The sequence below is a fragment of the Oncorhynchus keta genome, chromosome 26 (genome assembly GCF_023373465.1).
Source record: "Oncorhynchus keta strain PuntledgeMale-10-30-2019 chromosome 26, Oket_V2, whole genome shotgun sequence".
NCBI lineage: Eukaryota > Metazoa > Chordata > Actinopteri > Salmoniformes > Salmonidae > Oncorhynchus > Oncorhynchus keta.
Genome location: NC_068446.1, coordinates 29,296,141 through 29,315,458, shown reverse-complemented (window position 1 = coordinate 29,315,458; position 19,318 = coordinate 29,296,141). Strand labels below are relative to the sequence as shown.

At 45.5% G+C, this 19,318-nt stretch overlaps 1 protein-coding gene across 1 annotated transcript in view; it reads left to right on the top strand.

The window, feature by feature from the left end:
* The first annotated feature begins 12,599 nt into the window (after window positions 1-12,599).
* Window positions 12,600-19,318, top strand: part of LOC118359214 (SHC-transforming protein 2-like) — a 29,127-nt gene continuing 22,408 nt past the window's right edge. The window contains exon 1 of the mRNA XM_035737587.2: window positions 12,600-12,754. The gene's annotated coding sequence lies outside the window, so the exon portion shown is untranslated. The remainder of the gene's footprint in view (window positions 12,755-19,318) is intronic.

Here is a 19,318-nt window from a genome sequence, read left to right as displayed (position 1 = left end):
ACAATTAACAATTAAAACAATTAACACAGCAGACAAAATCAAGGTTTGACCACTCCTCAAAAATGGCTTCACTCCTGCTCCTCAAGAGGCAGACAGTCATTTTCTTGTTGTCAACTGCCTCCACATAGATAATCTCATAATTTCTCTGTAACAGGAATGGTTCCTTGAGGACAATATTTTCCTCTTCATCCAGGCCATCATACAACCATAGTTCTTTAAGTATTGTAATGCGGTCTTCCCCTTCCATCCCAATTACACTAGGGAGGGAAACAGTTCCTTAAAATGTTTGGAGTTCGCACCACCTTGCTGCCCCTAGGGTGTCCCTTAGAAGAACATCTGCTTCCTTGAAGAAAAAGGAAGAATAAATATTAAGAGTAGTGCCTGATGATCAAGTCAAATTTACACCCCACTTTCACAATACCACCATGCAAACAAAAGCCACTATTACTAAAGGGGTTTTCAGTGATATCTATAACTTCTCAACAAGTCATCACAACTTATATCTTGCCATGTATCAATCAACTATGCCACTCATCATATGAGAGGGGTGGGTTTAAGTCTTTAAACATAGGTTTAAGACTATACCACTCATCATATGAGAGGGGGGGGTTTAAGTCTTTAAACATTGGTTTAAGACTATACCACTCATCATATGAGAGGGTGGGTTTAAGTCTTTAAACATTGGTTTAAGACTATACCACTCATCATATGAGAGGGGGGGTTTAAGTCTTTAAACATTGGTTTAAGACTATACCACTCATCATATGAGAGGGTGGGTTTAAGTCTTTAAACATTGGTTTAAGACTATACCACTCATCATATGACACCTCCTACATGTAGTGTGTTTTGTTTTCGCCACGCCTTTTTCCATCTTTCAACCTCACTTCTTCAGACCTTAGTGAGTGAATGACACATATTACATACATTCAATATGAAAATATATTTTCAGATCAGTCTGGCTACAGTGAAACAAGTGATTTTAAGGATGCAAATGAAAGGTTTTATAATGTTCAATACTTACGGCATGGGAAAGTTAGGCACCACCAGGAGAACTAGGCACCACCATCGCCTAATATGCTGCATGTTTTCCTTTGAAAAAGAAAATCACACATTCGGGGATCCCAAAGAACATTACATCCACTAGTGATGAGAAATTCATAATTTATACATACCTCAGTGAAATCACACTGTGCTTCCATTGCAATGTACAGGGCATAATGTAAGTTAAGAAATAATAGGTTGTTAAGTTCGTTGGTTATGATAACAATAATAATAGTAAATAATAATAATACCACTCCGCCCAGGAATATATTTCAGGATGTAAAAGACAGTCCCTCAAGAACAACAGAAAATAACAGAAAATAGGACTAATATAATATACTGAATAGCATATTACCATCAAAACAAACACCCCACAGTTGTTTGAGAAACCTTGCTTTGGTAGGCCCTGTGGTGTGAACAAGGTACCATTTTCAATACAGGAATGAGAATCAAATGGTACAGTTCAGTGGAATCATTTAAAGGAATCCAAGGTCCTCCAAGGTCCAGGGGACAAGATCTGAGCAGTGTTTCTGTGAACAGAGTGTATGTGAAAGTGAAGAAAAAGTACAATTCAACAGCATTTTATACTCCAGCATGCATAACAGTTTTGAACACAGTTGGAACTGAATTAGCCCAAGTATTTTTCACAACAAGTATGGGTGTTGCTGGACCAGAAAATGTATTTTTCGAATGCAAACACACCATTTCTCACATCAATGCACTCACATGCCAAAACTCTTTCCTTGGACACTGTTTCAAAGCAATGTGTATGCTTTCTTCATAAATATGTTTTGAAGTTTGTCTTATTTAACTTAAGTTTGCAGTGTGGACAAGTTACAATTACTTTTCTTGACCTGCCATGAATGTATGCCTCCCTGACCATCCGTGACCCTAATGGCCGGCTATCTAGGGAGTGCACGGGAAAGGGAGAATCTATCGGCACAAGCGGAACCACTAACGAGTCCGCAATCCATAAAGTTCCCAGCTGCGCCTGAATCGACTAGCGCCCTATGCTGGGAAGAGGGAAAAAAGTTAAGGAAAAAAGTTACGACAAACATGTGGCCAACAAGGGGTTCTGGGTGAGTTTGATGCTGACTCACCTGGGGTGATCGAGAAGCGTTCCGCCTGCCACCTCTACTCCCTGATGGACCCCCCCAGCACCGATCAGACGTGTGTCCTCTCCGACCACAGTTGTTGCAGGGAAGGCCTCCTCCTCCGATACCCCTCGGCACAGCCCCTCCCAACTCCATCAGAATGGGAGCGGAGGGGCTGGGTGGTGGAAAGCACAGGACCCTCTCCGAACGCCCGCGGGCAGCCAGCAGATTGTCCAGTCGAATAGACATGTCAATCAGCTCATCCAGTGACAGAGCGGTGTCCCGACACGCTAACTCCCTGCGGACGTCCTCCCGGAGACTACACCTGTAGTGGTCAATAAGGGCTCTGTCGTTCCACCCAGATCCTGCTGCCAAGGTCCGGAAATCCAGCGCGTAATCCTGGGCGCGCCTCCTCTCCTGCCTGAGATTAAATAGTCGTTCTGGAAAACTCTGGGTAGTGCTCCCGCGCTGAGTCTGGGCCATTCCAGACTGCATTCGCCCACTCCAGAGCATGACCCGTGAGGCAGGAGATGAGGACACTCACCCTCTCCTCTCCCGAGAGAGTGGGTCTGACGGTGGCCACGTATAGCTCCAACTGAAGCAAAAACCCCTGGCAACCCGCCGCCGCTCCATCATAAGCCCTTGGTAGCGTCAGATGGAGGGTGCTGGAGTCGGGAGATGGGGAGTCCGGAGCCGGGGGTGCCGAAGGTGGAGAGAGGAGACCACTCCTCTCCCATCGGTCCATTCTCTTCATTACTTGATCCATCGCAGATCCGATAGAGGACGGTGGTGTGGTGGTGAACCCGTTCCTCCATCGATGGGAGAGGGTTGGCTGCTGCTCCTGCTGACTCCATTCAATCTTTAGGTGCGGGATTCTGTAATGCTCCGGGTGTCGTGGGTGTGGAGTCAAACGCAGGAGACAGAGAGTGCAATGCTGTGCTCTTTAATTGCACCAACGCAGTGGCAGCTAATAGGCCGGTGACGACGACCGCCGAGCGCCACCCGACCGGGAAGGAAAGCCACCCTCGGTCGGACTCGTGACATCTGCTTGTTTATGTTTTATCTGTCGGCCCCAGCCGCACTCAGGCTCTGTGTATAGTTAAACGCCTTGGTTTCATGCATGTCAACATCAGAAGCCTTCTCCCTAAGTTTGTTTTACTCACTGCTTTAGCACACTCTGCTAACCCTGATGTCCTTGCCGTGTCTGAATCCTGGCTCAGGAAGGACACCAAAAATTCTGAGATTTCCATACCCAACTATAACATCTTCCGTCAAGATAGAACTGCCAAAGGGGGAGGAGTTGCAGTCTACTGCAGAGATAGCCTGCAAAGTAATGTCATACTTTCCAGGTCCATACCCAAACAGTTCGAACTACTAATTTTATAAATAAGTCTCTCACTGTTGCCGCCTGCTACCGACCCCCCTCAGCTCCCAGCTGTGCCCTGGACACCATTTGTGAATTGATCGCCCCCCATCTAGCTTCAGAGTTTGTTCTGTTAGGTGACCTAAACTGGGATATGCTTAAAACCCCGGCAGTCCTACAATCTAAGATAGATGCCCTCAATCTCACACAAATCATCAAGGAACCCACCAGGTACAACCCTAAATCTGTAAACAAGGGCACCCTCATAGATGTCATCCTGACCAACTGGCCCTCCAAATACACCTCCGCTGTCTTCCTAAAACACTTCTGTGAACAGGCCTTTCTAATCGACCTGGCCCGGGTATCCTGGAAGGACATTGACCTCATCCTGTCAGTTGAGGATGCCTGGTCATTCTTTAAAAGTAACTTCCTCACCATTTTAGATAAGCATGCTCCGATCAAAAAATGCAGAACTAAGAATAGATATAGCCCTTGGTTCACTCCAGACCTGACTGCCCTCGACCAGCACAAAAACATCCTGTGGCGGACTGCAATAGCATCGAATAGTCCCCGCGACATGTAACTGTTCAGGGAAGTCAGGAAACAATACACGCAGTCAGTCAGGAAAGATAAGGCCAGCTTCTTCAGACAGAAATGTGCATCCTGTAGCTCCAACTCCAAAATGTTTTGGGACACTGTGAAGTCCATGGAGAACAAGAGCACCTCCTCCCAGCTGCCCACTGCACTGAGGCTAGGTAACACGGTCACCACCGATAAATCCATGATTATCGAAAACTTCAACAAGCATTTCTCAACGGCTGGCCATGCCTTCCGCCTGGCTACTCCAACCTCGGCCAACAGCTCCGCCCCCCCTGCAGCTACTCGCCCAAGCCTCTCCAGGTTCTCCTTTACCCAAATCCAGATAGCAGATGTTCTGAAAGAGCTGCAAAACATGGACCCGTACAAATCAGCTGGGCTTGACAATCTGGACGCTCTATTTCTGAAACTATCCGCCGCCATTGTCGCAACCTCTATTACCAGCCTGTTCAACCTCTCTTTCATATCGTCTGAGATCCCCAAGGATTGGAAAGCTGCCGCAGTCATCCCCCTCTTCAAAGGGGGAGACACCCTGGACCCAAACTGTTACAGACCTATATCCATCCTGCCCTGCCTATATAAGGTCTTAGAATGCCAAGTCAACAAACAGGTCACTGACCATCTCGAATCCCACCGTACCTTCTCCGCTGTGCAATCTGGTTTCCGAGCCGGTCACGGGTGCACCTCAGCCACGCTCAAGGTACTAAACGATATCATAACCGCTATCGATAAAAGACAGTACTGTGCAGCCGTCTTCATCGACCTTGCCAAGGCTTTCGACTCTGTCAATCACCATATTCTTATCGGTAGACTCAGTAGCATCGGTTTTTCTGATGACTGCCGTGCCTGGTTCACCAACTACTTTGCAGACAGAGTTCAGTGTGTCAAATCGAAGGACATGCTGTCCGGTCCTCTGGCAGTCTCTATGGGGGTGCCACAGGGTTCAATTCTCGGGCCGAGTCTTTTCTCTGTATATATCAATGATGTTGCTCTTGCTGTGGGCTATTCCCTGATCCACCTCTACGCAGACGACACCATTCTATATACTTCCGGCCCGTCCTTGGACACTGTGCTATCTAACCTCCAAACGAGCTTCAATGCCATACAACACTCCTTCCGTGGCCTCCAACTGCTCTTAAACGCTAGTAAAATCAAATGCATGCTTTTCAACCGCTAGCTGCCTGCACCCACCTGGCTAGCTTCACCACCCTGGATGGTTCCGACCTTGAATATGTGGACATCTATAAGTACCTAGGTGTCTGGCTAGACTGTAAACTCTCCTTCCAGACTTATATCAAACATCTCCAATCGAAAATCAAATCTAGAGTCGGCTTTCTATTCCGCAACAAAGCCTCCTTCACTCACGCCGCCAAACTTACCCTAGTAAAACTGACTATCCTACCGATCTTCGACTTCGGCGATGTCATCTACAAAATTGCTTCCAACACTATACTCAGCAAACTGGATGCAGTTTATCACTGTGCCATCCGTTTTGTCACTAAAGCACCTTATACCACCCACCACTGCGACCTGTATGCTCTAGTCGGCTGGCCCTAGCTACATATTCGTCGCCAGACCCACTGGCTCCAGGTCATCTACAAGTCCATGCTAGGTAAAGCTCCGCCTTATCTCAGTTCATTGGTCACGATGGCAACACCCACCCATAGCACGCGCTCCAGCAGGTGTATCTCACTGATCATCCCTAAAGCCAACACCTCATTCGGCCGCCTTTCGTTCCAGTACTCTGCTGCCTGTGACTGGAACTAATTGCAAAAATCGCTGAAGTTGGAGACTTTTATCTCCCTCACCAACTTCAAACATCTGCTATCTGAGCAGCTAACCGATCGCTGCAGCTGTACACAGTCTATCGGTAAATAGCCCACCCATTTTTACCTACCCCATACTGTTTTTATTTATTTACTTTTCTGCTCTTTTGCACACCAATATCTCTACCTGTACATGACCATCTGATCATTTATCACTCCAGTGTTAACCTGCAAAATTGTAATTATTCACCTACCTCCTCATGCCTTTTGCACACAATGTATATAGACTCTCTTTTTTTCTACTGTGTTATTGACTTGTTAATTGTTAATTGTGTAACTCTGTATTGTCTGTTCACACTGCTATGCTTTATCTTGGCCAGGTCGCAGTTGCAAATGAGAACTTGTTCTCAACTAGCTTACCTTGTTAAATAAAGGTGAAATAAAAAAATATATTTAAAATAATGCAGGCAATGTGGCAGTGATCGCTGAGATCTTGGTTGAAGACAGCAGAGGTGTATTTGGAGGGCAAGTTGGTTAGGATGATATCTATGAGGGTGCCCGTGTTTACGGATTTGGGGTTGTACCTGGTAGGTTCATTGATCATTTGTGTGAGATTGAGGGTTTAAACTTAAATTGTAGGATGGCCGGGGTGTTAAGCATGTCCCAGTTTAGGTCACCTAGCAGCACAAGCTCTGAAGATAAATGAGGGGCAATCAATTCACATATGGTGTCCAGGGCACAGCTGGGGGCAGAGGGAGGTCTATAGCAAGCGGCAACAGTGAGAGACTTGTTTCTGGAAAGGTGGATTTTTAGAAGTAGAAGCTCAAATTGTTTGGGCACAGACCTGGATAGTATGATAGAACTCTGCAGGCTATCTCTGCAGTAGATTGCCTCTCCGCCCCCCTTGGCAGTTCCATCTTCCAATCCGTGATGGATTAGTAGGATTCCGTGTAGTAAAGGTGCCCAGTACAATTGGTAAAATAGGTATAGTGGACCAAGAAATTGGCCGATGGACCTATTCAGCTAACAGTCCGATATGCTCTAGACAGCTAGCGGGCCGCGGCTAGCAGGCTAGCAGTTGGGTATTCGGGGGACGTCGTGACAGAGGGGCCTGTTGCAAAAATAACCCTCGGGCAGGTTACGTCGGTAGTCCAGTTGTGATGGATTAGCAGGGCTTCGTGTAGTAAAAGGGGTCTAGGCCAATTGGTATTGTAGACCAAGGAGTGGCTGATGGACCTCTTCAGATATCCGGGAGATGGGCTTAGCATGGGCTAGCTCCAGGCTAATTGGTGCTTACTTCGGGACAGAGACGTTAGCCAGGAGTAGCAACTCGGATTGCAGCTAGCTAGCTGTGATGATCCAGGTGAAAAGGTTCAGAGCTTGTGGTAGGAACCTCGGAAATGGAGAGAAAATAAGTCTGGTATGCTCTGGTTTTAATCACGTTGTGCAAACTGGCGAGAGATTTCTGAGCTAGAGGTTAGCTGATGACCTCTAACAGTGGTTACCTGACTAAGCTGGCTAGCTTCTGTTGGGGGATACCGGTTCGAAAGTAAAGAAAAATACTTTAGAAAATAGCAGATCCATACCACATTGGGTGAGGCGGGTTGCAGGAGAGTATATTGAAGTTGAGGTTTAGGAAAATTATTTTTAAAATGTGTGAAGAAAAAATATATAAAGACACGCGACAAAGACGTCTGACTGCTACACCATCTTGGATTCTAGATTCACAATCAACTTTCTCTAGTAATACTAGTGTCATGCCCTGATCTGTTTCACCTGTTCTTGTGATTGTCTCCACCCCCTCCAAGTGTTGCTTATTTTCCCCAGTGTATTTATCCCTGTGTTTCCTGTCTCTCTGTGGCAGTTCGTCTTGTATGTTTAGTCAAGTCAACCAGCATGTTTTTCACGTACTCCTTTTGCTATTCTCCTTTTTCTAATCCTCCCCGTGGCCTGTCTGCCACTCTGTACCTCCTGGACTCTGATCTGGTTCGACATTTTGCCTGTCCACGACCATTCTCTTGCCTACCCCTTTGGATTATTTAACATTGTAAGACTCCAACCATCTGCTTCCTGTGTCTGCATCTGGGTCTCGCCTTGTGCCTTGATAACTAGTCCAGTGAAGAAGTTCAAAGACCCCTGCCCAGTCAGGCCCTGATTTTCCTGCCCTACTAGACCCTCAGTCTCCTGACCTGGGGGACTCTCCGTTTCCTGACCCGGGGTGCCTGCTGTCTCCAGTTATGGAGGGCCACCCGCCGCCTGCAATGTTAGACCCTCCGGTCCTCGCACCTGGGGAACCATCTGACCTCGCCTCTGGGGCCCTGCCTCCAGATCCCTGACGAGCCTCACCCAGGGGTCCCCATCTGCTCCACCATGGGAGCCATTGCTTTCAGCAGTGTTGAAAGAGTCACCAACCTCCGTAGCAGCCAGTAAGCTGCCAAAGACAGTTGTGGCCGTCGTACCATATTCCTCCGCTGCAGTAGGTGCTCCATCTGCCCCTCTTCTCTGCCTGTCCTGCTAGATAGGACTAAGTGCTTCAAGACAAAGTTCCCAATTCAGGCCTTTCCGATGTGTGGGTTTCCATAAGAAATCCAGGGATGGCTGCAAAAAAAGGCCATGCCTGACTTTCCCCAAAGTCCCGTTTGGGTGATTTCTTTCTCCCCTTCTTAGTTGTCTGTCACAGCCTCCTGATTTCAGCCAATCTGTGTGCCCGAATGGACATTTGGTCTCTGGCTCCTCCCACTCTAGCTCAGAGTGGTTATCGTCTTCAGCCGATGAAGATGCAAAGTTTGGCTAGATAACTACTTTTCAGTGTTTTTTCTAGAAATGTCTGTGCGTGCATCTGCAATAACCATTAAGATCACTTCAACCATAAAGATCACTTCTACACTGTGTGTGTGTGTGTGTGTGTGTGTGTGTGTGTGTGTGTGTGTGTGTGTGTGTGTGTGTGTGTGTGTGTGTGTGTGTGTGTGTGTGTGTGTGTGTGTGTGTGTGTGTGTGTGTGTGTGTGCTAATGTCTGGTGGTGGAATAAAACTCTGGATATGGACACATCTGTTCCTTCCAGACCGCTTGTAGTGGGTCAGAACAAGGTAGAGTCAGCTTCAGTCACTAGCGTTTGAGGGCATCTTCAGCGTTTTTACAAATGGCTCAAGAAAAAGTGAATCACCCAGTTAAATACTACTTGAGTAAAAGTGTAAACATATCTGCTTTAAAATGTGGAAAAAGTACTCAATTGTCATACTTGAGTAAAAGTAACATGTAAATGTGATAAATCAAATTCCTTATATTTAGCAAATCTGACTGCACAATTTTCTTGTTTTTATTTCATTTAAAAACAGACGGGCACGCTCCAACACTCCAACACTCCAACATGGTTTACTGAGTCCACCAGATCAGAGGTAGTAGGGATGACAACGCATTATATTGATATGTGCATGAATTGGGCCATATTTCTGTCCTGCCTGGACATTCAAAGTACTTTTGGGTGTCAGGGAAAATGTATGGGAGTAAAAATAACTGTTTTGAACTGTAGTGAAGTAAAAGTTGTCAAAAATCTAAATAGTAAAGTAAAGTACAGATACCCCCCCAAAACTACTTAATTAGTACTTTAAAGTCCTGGACTTCCTGGCGGGCCGCCCCCAGGTGGTAAAGGTAGGTAATAACACATCTGCCACGTTGATCCTCAACACAGGGGCCCCTTAGGGGTGCGTGCATTTGAAGTTTCCTCCCAATATTACACTTTATATACATCACAGAGGACTGAAATATAGTGAAACGGGGATGGACCTACCCTGTTTAGTACAATAGAAATGTTCAGTCTTGCAACTCTTTGGACTAATGATTACACCTCAGATCAGCTAGATGCAGGCAAGAGTGTGCAAGGCAATATTGAATGTGCCACTGTCTGTTACGTTGATTACTCCAATTTGCCTCTCGACCTGAGCAAATTCAAGTATCATGTAGTAGCCTAAACCTATCGATGTTACATTGAGCTGGGTGAATGGAATATGAATGACAGTCATCCGAAAAGCTTTAATTGAAATAAGGCCATACTCATTTTTTAAAAACGTCCTTCTAATAGTAAACAGCACTGACCGCCACTGGTTTGAATACTTATGTAAATAAGGTATCTGTTTTTAATTTGTAATAATTTTGCTAACATTTCTAAAAACCTGTTTTCGCATTGTCATTATGGTGTATTGTGTGTAGATTGAAGAATAAAATAAGGCTGTACCGTAACAAAATGTGGAAAAAGTCAAAGGGTCTGAATACTTTCCGAATGGACTGGCTGGCCTAGTGGTTAGAGCGGTGGACTAGTAACCGGAAGGTTGCAAGTTCAAACCCCTGAGTCTTAACTGACTTGGCTGGTTAAATAAAGGTAAAATAAAAAATATCTACATTTAAAAAAAATGTTTTCTCAATAGGCTTTGTTGTACAATTAAAGGTCAAATACATTGAATTTAAAACAGTCAGCAATAATCTAATGAATTAAGTAAATTATACCAAGGCTGAATATAAGCCTTCCACAACCATAAGACCCACTAAGACCCACTATTTAATTATTTTATCAAAATAGTTGTACCTGCTTTTTTGTTGTTGCAATAATCACTGATCTGGCTTTAAGGTCCGTCTATAAAAAATCCCTTTTTGTTACAAATTTAACCAGAACCATGCAGAACCACCAATTTAACCAAATTTAACCAGAACCATGCAGAACCATGCACAATGCGCATTCACTAATACTACATGATAGAAAATAAACACAGATCTCATAAACATTCTCTCAAGCACAAGCCCACGTGCTAGTGAGTAGCCAGAAAATATATATATTTCAAAATTTTGCCAACTTGGATTTAGGTATAATCACATGCTCTGAATTCAGCTAACAAGGCAAAACAGTTCAATTGTTATGCACACAACCTTCTGTCCGTCTCCAACTGTTTGAACAGCATGCTTGCCTGTCCAGTTTGTTCAGATGTTGAAATCAAGTGGCCTACCAGAATGAGAACGAGTTGCCAATTCCTTATATAACGGTTTTATGCTTATTGCACATTTATAAAACACAGCTAGTATAACAATATTTTTTGGACAAAAATACTGCTAGCGATACGTGGTACTGTAATGCGCGCTCAACAAACTGAGTATTCATTTTCCAGAATCGATGTTCATTGGTACATCCGTTTTAGTAGTGTCTGCTCTGCTCAAAATTTGAGAAGTTAGATCATAAACAGGGTATGGGTAGAAAGGTTAACTTCTCCTCTATTACAGTAAAATATAGTGTTTAGTGTGTTTTGGTGTCCATATGACCAATTCTGTTGGACCAAACCTCAAATGCAAATAGCAATTAATTAATTGAATTCGTTCAATATATCGCCCAGCCGTAATATGGAGCCAGGGGTTTACACAGCTTGTGCTCAACCTGGGCTCCAAAATGCAATTGAAGAGTTCAGAGATTGTGCTGGGGTTTGCCTGCCGCTGTCTTGGCCACAGATTGGCTGACCAGGTCACAAGACACAGGTCAGGTGAGAGTTGCCCCAAGCAACAAAGTTTGCCAGAAGCAGATGTGTGAAAGTTGGGTGTCTGTAAACAATGGAAAGCCCATTCCCCAGCACCTCTCCTCTCTGCAGAGTGAAATGGTGTCCCAGAGTTTGGGGGTTAGACCAGGCTGAGAGAAAATGTCCAGGAGCACTGTAAGGGTTTTCTACATTGACTATGTAAGGAATCCTAGTTTTTCCACTGATATCACCAATCACACTCTTCAATACAGTCAACAGTGTGTTTGTTTTGAGTTGCTAAATAACACTGTTAAATGTCAATGGTTTGTTGGTCTACCACATTGTTCCTGTGACATTTGAGAGTGAGAGAGAGAGAGATGGATAAACACATATTCTACTGTAATCTTACTTCTGCACTCCATCACTTATTCAATAATATTAACTTGAGACAGTATACATGCACATTGTCTTATTTAGAAATGTAATGTAACAACTGTTTTAAACCTCTGTTACATCGATTGATTTTCTGACTTCCAGTTGTTTCCACGGGCCCCGTGTGTGGTAGTTTTCCTTGTGGAATTAGTTCCATGGAAACAGCATTCCCAGAGAGTGTGTTTTTGCTAGTTGTAATCACATCTCTGGGCTCTGTAATGGTTGCTAATGAGATGTAGTGCATGCACAGCTTCACTTATTCTTCTGCTGATTGCAGTGGCACAGCACACTGAAAACCAGGAGAACATTAGCTCCTTGTATTGTAGTGCAAACAAATTAGTTGCATTGCCAAACACACTAAGTATTACAGATACAGATGTATTCAATTCGATCAGAAAAGGTTTTTCACTGTGTCTGATGTGTATTAAAAAGTCTACACACACTTTTTGTATTCTCACAGAAGACTGGTTTCTGGTCAATATGCAATAGCCTACATTTCCTTAAATAAGCCTGTATGGTCTGAAATGTTGCTAACTTTTTTGATTGATTTAAATTATTCTGGCTATATATTATGGCACCTGTTTTCACTCTCCTCCAACTCAAAGTAGCAGTAGGCCTAGATAGTATGCATTACCTCTGATACTGTTCAACAAGATCTGAGGCTACTCTCTCTATATCAGTCACATCCTACATATTGATGACATCTGGTTTATAAGTAACTTCTCAATTCCCCTATGCCACAAACAAGCAAGTGATGTGATTGGTTGTTTAGGAGGTGGTGTGTGTGTGTGTGTATAAGACGTGTGGTTAACTGTAGCTTGTTGCCATTTTTGGAGCAGAAGGGTCTTATTCTCACAATGCTGGTATGCTCTCTCACGTACTCTGAACTTCCTTATTGTTTTAGTTTGCTGGGTTACTGTTTCAAGTCAGGGCACCTTCACTCCGCTCTCCAAGTGTCTGTGATATAGGTGAGTCTATTGCTTCCTTCAGAAGGACTTATGTTTACAGCATGTACAGTGTATTGTATTTGTTTGCTCTTTTAAAAATCACAGCACACGCACACTTCAAATCTCGTGCATTTGTCATTTTTGTCACCACAAGTAATTTTATGATGCACTGAAACTTTTCAACTTCCACTGCTGCAAAAAGATGACTTCTCCTGCTTGCAAATGAACCAAGCTATTTCTTGACATTTGTATGTGACCTTTTGCGTTGTAATCAAATGTTCCCTGTGTTGCCTTTTCAATTCGTGTCAAATTTGAATTATTTTGAACTATGCCTCCATGTCATCAGCAGTAACAAAACAATGTCCTCTGATGAACTACTGCTGACTGAGGTTATATATTGTGGGGAAAAACAACATTTGTGTATTTCATCTCAGAGTCTGGGTTGTTGGAGGAAGTCACCCGGTTAATTTCGTGTCTTTATTACATTTGAGCTCAAATGACCTTGTGTATTACAGTGTGAGGAGCTAGCCATGGAGTTATGCTCTGCCTTAATGAGTGGGTGGCATGCTTTAGTTGGTTGATTGCCCTCTACCTAGATAATGGGTGATTCAGTTAATTATTTGGTCATTCATGTTAACACCCTTACAGAAAAAACATGTGGAAATGAGTTCATGTAAAAATTCACATGCGAAAACAAGTGTTTTTGTAACACTTCACGTGATCACATTTTCACATGCAAAGTTTAAGGTTATCACATTACCACACTAACTTCTCATAATCATAATAATAATAATCACTTCACATGTAATCATGTAACGTGTTTTTGGAGCACTTCACGTGATCACATTGAAATTCAATTTTTTTCTTCGTAAGGGCATGCTCTCCTATCACGGTTGGATACAAAGCCTAACCTTAAACCGTTAGCTGTCGCTCACCACCTTAAATAAGCATGCCCCATTCAGAAAATGTAGAACAAAGAACAGATATAGCCCTTGGTTCACCCCAGACTTGACTGCCCTTGACTAGCACAAAAACATCCTGTGGCGTTCTACATTAGCATCGAATAGCCCCCGCAATATGCAACTTTTCAGGGAAGTCAGGAACCAATATACACAGTCAGTTAGGAAAGCTAAGGCTAGCTTTTTCAAACAGAAATGTGCATCCTCTAGCACTAATTCCAAAAAGTTTTGGGACACTGTAAAGTCCATGGAGAATAAGAGCACCTCCTCCCATCTGCCTACTGCACTGAGGATAGGAAACACTGTCACCACCGATACATTTACTATAATCAATCATTTCAATAAGCATTTTTCTATGGCTGGCCATGCTTTCCACCTGGCTACCTCAACCCCGGCCAACAGCTCTGCACCCCCTGCTTCTCCTTCACCCAAATCCAGATAGCTGATGTTCTGAAAGAGCTGCAAAATCTGGATCCCTACAAATCAGCCGGGCTAAACAACCTGGACCCTCTCTTTCTGACATTATCCGCCGAAATTGTTGCAACCCCTATTAGTAGCCTGGTCAACCTCTCTTTCATATCGTTTGAGATCCCCAAAGATTTGAGAGCTGCCACGGTCATCCCCCTTTTCAAAGTTAACAGATTACCGACCATTTCAAATCCCACCGTACCTTCTCCACTATGGTTTCCGAGCTTGGTCATGGATGCACCTCAGCCATGCTCTAGGTCCTAAACGATATAACCACCATCCATAAAAGACAGTACTGTGCAGCCGTCTTCATCGACCTGGCCAAGGCTTTCGACTCTGTCAATCACCTCATTCTTATCGGCAGACTCAACAACCTTGGTTTCTCAAATGACTGCCTCGCCTGGTTCACCAATTACTTCTCAGATAGAGTTCAGTGTGTCAAATCGGAGGGCCTGTTGTCCAGACCTCTGACAGTGCCACAGGGTTCAATTCTTAGGCCGACTCTTTTCTCTGTATATATCAATGATGTTGCTCTTGCTGCTGGTGATTCTCTGATCCACCTCTAAGCAGACCCCACCATTCTGTATAGATCTGGCCCTTCTTTGGACACTGTGTTAACAAACCTCCAAACGAGCCTCAACGCCATACAACTCTCCTCCCGTGGCCTCCAACTGCTTTTAAATGTTAGTCAAATTAAATGCATGCTCTTCATCACTACTCTGGAAGGTTCTGACCTAGAATATGTGGACAACTACAAATGCCTAGGTGTCTGGTTAGACTGTAAACTCTCCTTCCAGACTCACATTAAGCATCTCCAATACAAAATTAAATCTAGAATCGGCTTCTTGTTTCGCAACAAAGCCTCCTTCACTCATGCTGACAAACATACCCTCGTAAAAAACTGACTTTCCTACCGATCCTTGACTTTGTCGATGTCATTTACAAAATAGCCTCCAACCACTCTACTCCGCAAACTGGATGTAGTCTATCACAGTGCCATCCATTTTTGTCACCAAAGCCCCATATTACTACCCACCACTGAGACCTGTATGGTGGGTACATATTCGTTGCCAAACCCACTGGCTCCAGGTCATCTGTAAGTCTTTGCTAGGTAAAGCCCCGCCTTATCTCAGCTCACTGGTCACCATAGCAACACCCACCCGTAGCATGCGCTCCAGCTGGTATATTTCACTGGTCATCCCCAAAGCCAACACTTACTTTGGTTGCCTTTCCTTCCAGTTCTCTGCTGCCAATGACTGGAATGAATTTCAAAAATCACTGAAGCTGGAGATATCTCCCTATCTTACTTTAAGCATCAGCTGTCAGAGCAGCTTACTGATCACTGTACCTGTACTCAGCCAATCTATAAATAGCCCACCCAACTACCTCATCCCCATATTGTTATTTATCTTCTTGCTCTTTTGCACCCCAGTATCTCTACTTGCACATCATCATCTGCACATCTATCACTCCAGTGTTAATGTTAAATTGTAATTATTTCGGTCTCTATGGCCTATTTATTGACTTACCTCCCTACTCTTCTACATTTGCACACACTGTACATAGATTTTTTTCTATTGTGTTATTGACTGTACGTTTGTTTATCTGTAACTCTGTGTTATTGTTTTTGTCGCACTGCTTTTCTTTATCTTGGCCAGGTCGCAATTGTAATTGAGAACTTGTTCTCAACTGACCTACCTGGTTAAATAAAGGTGAAATATATATAGATATTTTTTTAAACATTAGCTGTTATTTATGTGTTGTGGAATAATGGTCACTGTGGAGTAACTGTATGAATTCATTAGGTCTCACTAGGGCTGTGCACAGTGTGTTGTGAGTCTGTTGGACATTATAATTATAATTGAAAAAGCCTGCTAAACCCCCTAGAGTTGATGTCCGTGCCCCCATATAAATTAATTAGCATAATAAAAAAATCTCCATAAAAATCTGTCCGTTAAGCTAGAGTTATATATTGGATGTGTCTCAATACACCGCATCTGCCGATGTCACACTTTCACATCTGCCGATGTCGCACTTCCTCATCTGCCGATGTCGCACTTCCGCATCTTCCGATGTCGCACTTCCACATCTGCCGATGTCACACTTCCACATCTGCCGATGTCGCACTTCCGCATCTTCCGATGTCGCACTTCCACATCTGCCGATGTCGCACTTCCACATCTGCCGATGTCGCACTTCCACATCTGCCGATGTCGCACTTCCGCATCTTCCGATGTCACACTTCCACATCTGCCGATGTCGCACTTCCGCATCTGCCGATGTCGCACTTCCGCATCTGCCGATGTCACACTTCCGTATCTGCCGATGTCACACTTCCACATCTGCCGATGTTGCACTTCCTCATCTGCCGATGTCGCACTTCCGTATCTGCTGATGTCACACTTCCACATCTGCCGATGTCGCACTTCCTCATCTGCCGATGTCGCACTTCCGCATCTGCCGATGTCACACTTCCGTATCTGCCGATGTCACACTTCCACATCTGCCGATGTCACACTTCCACATCTGCCGATGTCGCACTTCCTCATCTGCCGATGTCGCACTTCCGTATCTGCTGATGTCACACTTCCACATCTGCCGATGTCACACTTCCACATCTGCCGATGTCGCACTTCCTCATCTGCCGATGTCACACTTCCGTATCTGCCGATGTCACACTTCCACATCTGCCGATGTCACACTTCCACATCTGCCGATGTCGCACTTCCTCATCTGCCGATGTCGCACTTCCGTATCTGCCGATGTCACACTTCCGTATCTGCCGATGTCGCACTTCCGTATCTGCCGATGTCGCACTTCCACATCTGCCGATGTCGCACTTCCACATCTGCCGATGTCGCACTTCCACATCTGCCGATGTCGCACTTCCACATCTGCCGATGTCGCACTTCCACATCTGCCGATGTCGCACTTCCACATCTGCCGATGTCGCACTTCCACATCTGCCGATGTCGCACTTCCACATCTGCCGATGTCACACTTCCGTATCTGCCGATGTCACACTTTCACATCTGCCGAAGTCGCACTTCCGCATCTGCCGATGTCGCACGTCCGCATCTGCGGTGAAAGGTGTCAGAACTAGAGCGGAATTTGTCAGACCATTAGACATCCCAAAAATCGGTCCTCTCACAGAATTGTCTGTAGCGTTCGAACAGTTTGGCCCACAACTATTATGACCCCTCTATTGAAAGAGAACACAATGGTGTTCTCTGTTTTGCTCTATGTGCCCCACAAGCGTCTTGGAACTCTGAAATCGGTACAGCCGATCTGCCAACTTCTGTCTGAGGCGTCCAAACAGTTTGGACTACCCACTAATATTACCCATCTGTGGAAAGGTGAGACTCTCACAAACACATACATGTCAGTTGTTTTGCTCTAGGATGCCCACAGACTCGTCTGAAGGTCCCCGGTACCAGTTTAATTTTTGGGGGTATGTATATAAGTATATATGGAGACAGTTTAGTGCCTTAAAAGTTCCATACAGCTTAGTAGACTCTAATGGGTTAATTCTACAGTTTGTACATACTTCATTATTTAAATAACTTTATACTTATCTTTATCAGTTAAACAAGATTATTTGCTTCTTTATGTCACACCTTGATCTGTGTCACCTGTCTTTGTCATTGTTTCCACCCCCCTCCAGGTGTCGCCCATCTTCCCCATTATCCCCTGGGTATTTCGACCTGCCAGTTCGTCTTGTCTGTTCAAGCCAACCAGCGTTTTCTGTCTCAGCTCCTGCTTTCTCCAGTTTCTCTTTTCTTGCCCTCCTGGTTTTGACCCTTGCCTGTCCTGACTCCGAGCCCACCCGCCTGCCTGACCACTCTGCCTGCCCCTGACCCTGAGCCTGCCTACCGACCTGTACCTTCGCCACCATCTGGACTACCGACCTCTGCCTTACCCTGAGCCTGCCTACTGACCTGTACCTTCGCCACCATCTGGACTACCAAGCTCTGCCTTACCCTGAGCCTGCCTACCGACCTGTACCTTCGCCACCATCTGGACCACCGACCTCTGCCTTACCCTGAGCCTGCCTACCGACCTGTACCTTCGCCACCATCTGGACTACCAAGCTCTGCCTTACCCTGAGCCTGCCTACCGACCTGTACCTTCGCCACCATCTGGACTACCAAGCTCTGCCTTACCCTGAGCCTGCCTACCGACCTGTACCTTCGCCACCATCTGGACTACCAACCTCTGCCTTACCCTGAGCCTGCCTGCCACCTGGTACTGTTGCCACCTCTGGTTTCTGACCAGTGCCTGCATTGTCATGTCTTCTGCCTGCCCCTGACCCTGAGCCTGCCTACCGACCTGTACCTTCGCCACCATCTGGACTACCGACCTCTGCCTTACCCTGAGCCTGCCTACCGACCTGTACCTTCGCCACCATCTGGACTACCGACCTCTGCCTTACCCTGAGCCTGCCTACCGACCTGTACCTTCGCCACCATCTGGACTACCGACCTCTGCCTTACCCTGAGCCTGCCTACCGACCTGTACCTTCGCCACCATCTGGACTACCGACCTCTGCCTTACCCTGAGCCTGCCTACCGACCTGTACCTTCGCCACCATCTGGACTACCGACCTCTGCCTTACCCTGAGCCTGCCTACCGACCTGTACCTTCGCCACCATCTGGACTACCCACCTCTGCCTTACCCTGAGCCTGCCTACCGACCTGTACCTTCGCCACCATCTGGACTACCGACCTCTGCCTTACCCTGAGCCTGCCTACCGACCTGTACCTTCGCCACCATCTGGACTACCGAGCTCTGCCTTACCCTGAGCCTGCCTACCGACCTGTACCTTCGCCACCATCTGGACTACCAACCTCTGCCTTACCCTGAGCCTGCCTACCGACCTGTACCTTCGCCACCATCTGGACTACCAACCTCTGCCTTACCCTGAGCCTGCCTACCGACCTGTACCTTCGCCACCATCTGGACTACCAACCTCTGCCTTACCCTGAGCCTGCCTGCCACCTGGTACTGTTGCCACCTCTGGTTTCTGACCAGTGCCTGCATTGTCATGTCTTCTGCCTGCCCCTGTTTGGGATATTAAACTATTGTTTATTTGACGTGGTCTGCATCTGGGTCTTACCTTCATACCTGATACTTTGTGTCTCTCATCCATTATTTTAG